Consider the following 3344-nt stretch of genomic DNA (forward strand, 5'->3'; position numbering starts at 1 on the left):
TAAACGCTGTCTTCTCAGCATCCTCTTCGTCCATTAGGATCTGATGATAACCCGCATAGCAATCCACAAAGGATCCGATCTCGCGCCCAGCGCAATTATCGATCAGGATATGAATGTTGGGTAACGGGAAATTGTCCTTGGGACTTGCTTTGTTGAGGTTGCGGTAGTCGACGCACACCCTGATTTTTCCATCCTTCTTTGGGACTGGTACCACATTGGCCAGCCACTCGGGATATCGAGTGACCCGAATGACCTTCGATTGCAACTGCTTGATCACTTCTTCTTTGATTTTTACACTCATTTCTGTTTTAAATTTCCTTAGTTTTTGCTTGACCGGAGGGTATGCCGGGTCAGTGGGTAGTTTGTGAACCACTAAATTGGTGCTCAATCCAGGCATATCATCATATGACCATGCAAAAACATCTTTGAATTCCCTGAGAGTTTCGATCAATTCTGCTTTGACATTCGGCTCAATGTGGATGCTAATTTTGGTCTCTTGGATGTTATCAGCGTCTCCTAGGTTTACAGCCTCAGTGTCATTTAGGTTAGGCTTGGGTTTCTCTTCAAATTGGCACAGTTCTCGGTTTATTTCTTCGAAGGCTTCCCCTTCATCACATTCGGATTCATTATCACAAACGACCTCTTGCATCATTGAGTCAGATTCAGATTGATTTATTAGACTAGGTCGAAGATCCGCTGTGCATGCCATGTCATTAGGACCAGTAAAAAGAGAACTGTTCAGAAAGAAAAAGAACAAAACAAGAAATTAAAATGGGACAAAAGAAAAGAACTTTATTAAATTTGCAGGATAAAAAGGGTTCACACTTTTACAAAACGAAAGTAAAATTGGGATTACACCCTTGAATAATCCGATCAAACAAACAAACAAACAAAACATTAATCAAAGCCTACTACCAAGACTCCCCTCGGACAGGAAGAGGAGTAACCGTCCAATTGTTGGTCTTGGCCTCAGGCCCCACAAATTGTATCTCTGCTCGGCTGGAACCTTCTCCAGCTTCCACCATACTGACATCCGCGAATAGCCTCTCAAAACTCTGATTCAGGTCTTCATTTATACCGATCAAAGGTCCTCGAATCTTTGGGATCGCTGACCCCTTGGCACTTGCTTTGACAAAAGACCTTGAGAGGCGTGGCACTGGTTTAGGCAGAAACCAGACCCTCTTCTTCATTTTTCGCGCTTGCTTCCTGTCTGCTGCGGTTGGTTTGAACCCCAACCCGAAGGTTTCCAGATTCTTAGGAAGGGAAACAGGTTGGACTATCCCTTGAAGTTTAACTCCCAGGCCTTTTCCCGGCACAAATCCATTACCCAGCATTTCTGATACCATCATGACTGTTGCGGCAGCTACCCTAGGGTGCGGGATGATTTCTCCTTCAGAAATTTTGTTGGCCGACCCTGTATCGAGAATCTGGTAGATCCAAGGACCTTTGTCATCAGCGGTCTCTATGAAAGGTACAATGGTTCCGCCCATGGTGCATGTTGTATCCTCGCCGTGTAACACGACCTCTTGTCTTTCCCACTCGAACTTCACTGTCTGATGTAGGGTGGAAGGCACCGCTTTGGCTGCATGTATCCAGGGTCGTCCTAACAGCAGGTTGTAAGATACCGTGGCGTCCAATACCTGGAATTCCATGGTAAACAGGACCGGACCAATGGTCAGTTCAAGTACAACATCCCCCACAGTGGCTGTTCCGTTTCCGTCAAACCCCCGGACACAGATGCTATTCTCCCGGATTCTTCCACGGTCAATCTTTAACTGGTCCAGGGTGGATAATGGACAAATATTGGCGCTTGAGCCGTTATCCACCAATACTCGGGTTACCACCGAGTCTTCACATTTGACAGCTAGGTATAGAGCTTTATTGTGCTCCGTTCCTTCCACCGGCAGGTCATCATCTGAGAATGTCACTCTGTTCACCTCGAAAATCTTGCTGGCAATGGTTTCCAGGTGGTTTACAGAAATCTCACTGGGTACATGGGCCTCGTTCAATATCTTTAACAGGGCCCGACGATGTTCCTCGGAATGGAGGAGTAATGACAATAGTGAGATCTGGGCAGGTGTTTTTCTCAGCTGCTCAACCACAGAATAGTCTTGTACTTTCATCTTCCTCAGGAATTCTTCAGCCTCTTCTTCTGACACTGGCTTCTTGGTTGCCACTGGGTTGGTTTTTCTTAACTCCACCGGAGCAAAACATCGACCTGATCGAGTCAGCCCTTGCGCTTCACAACTGACTTCTTCCACCTGTTTTCCTTGGTACGTCACCACTGCCTTTTCATATTTCCAGGGCACAGCCCTGCTGTCAATCATCGGCAGTTGGACCACCGGCTTTATGGTCACCCGTTCTCTACATACCCCTTTCAACATGACTGCCGGTGTGGGCAGGATCCCTGGTATTACCAACTTGCTTGGCTCGGGTTTGCTTGCTATGACGGACGGGCTCTTCCCCCATATTACTACCGGCTTGACGCCTTCTCCCTGCGACTGTACATTTGTTCCTCCACTGGTTAAGACTTCTTTTGGGGCAGCTTGGATCATCATCACTGTTTGTGAGGGTTTTCTTAATTCTCCTCCCTCACACACCAACTCAATCATGTGAGTTTCGTGGTGCGCTGGCAGTGGGTTTTGGTTGATGTTAGGAGCCTCCGGTGTCTGGACCTCGATCTTATTGGTGTCAATAAGATCCTGTATGGCATGCCTTAACTTCCAGCACTTCTCGGTATCGTGCCCGAGCATCCCTGAACAGTATTCACAACTGATTGAACGATCCAAATTCTGAGGCGGGGGATTTGGTTCCCGAGTATGGACAGGACTAACCAAACCCAATTGTCGTAGCTTGTGGAACAAGGCGGTGTAGGTTTCTCCCAGCTCTGTGAAGGTTCTTTGCTTCCGCAACCTGTCATTCCTAGCATCTGGATTTCCCCGGAAACCTGCCCCTGAAGGATTTCTATATGCCCTTGGTGGAGGGTAAGTGTTTTGTGGTGGTGCATATATGTTCTGGGGAGCCGGTGCGCGCCATTGTGGGCGAACCGGAGGCTGAGTGTATACCTGGGCTTGGTGTACGGAACAATGTGGTTCTCGAGGTGGATAGAAATTTTGTGGTGGGTTGTATGGGTAGTTTGACCTGTGAGGCCTGGGTTGGTTGTAGTGCGGCCTGCCAGCCCTGGACCAACTGCCTGCCTCGATCGTGGCAACCTCTTCTTTCTTTCTTCTTAGCGCACCTCCCGTGCCGCTTTGAATAGCCTGGGTTGTGGCTTTAAGTGCCGAATAGTTCAAGATCTTGTCCGACCTCAAACCTTCTTCTATCATGACCCCAATTTTGACCAC

This window comes from Nicotiana sylvestris, chromosome 9, assembly GCF_000393655.2.
Source record: "Nicotiana sylvestris chromosome 9, ASM39365v2, whole genome shotgun sequence".
NCBI lineage: Eukaryota > Viridiplantae > Streptophyta > Magnoliopsida > Solanales > Solanaceae > Nicotiana > Nicotiana sylvestris.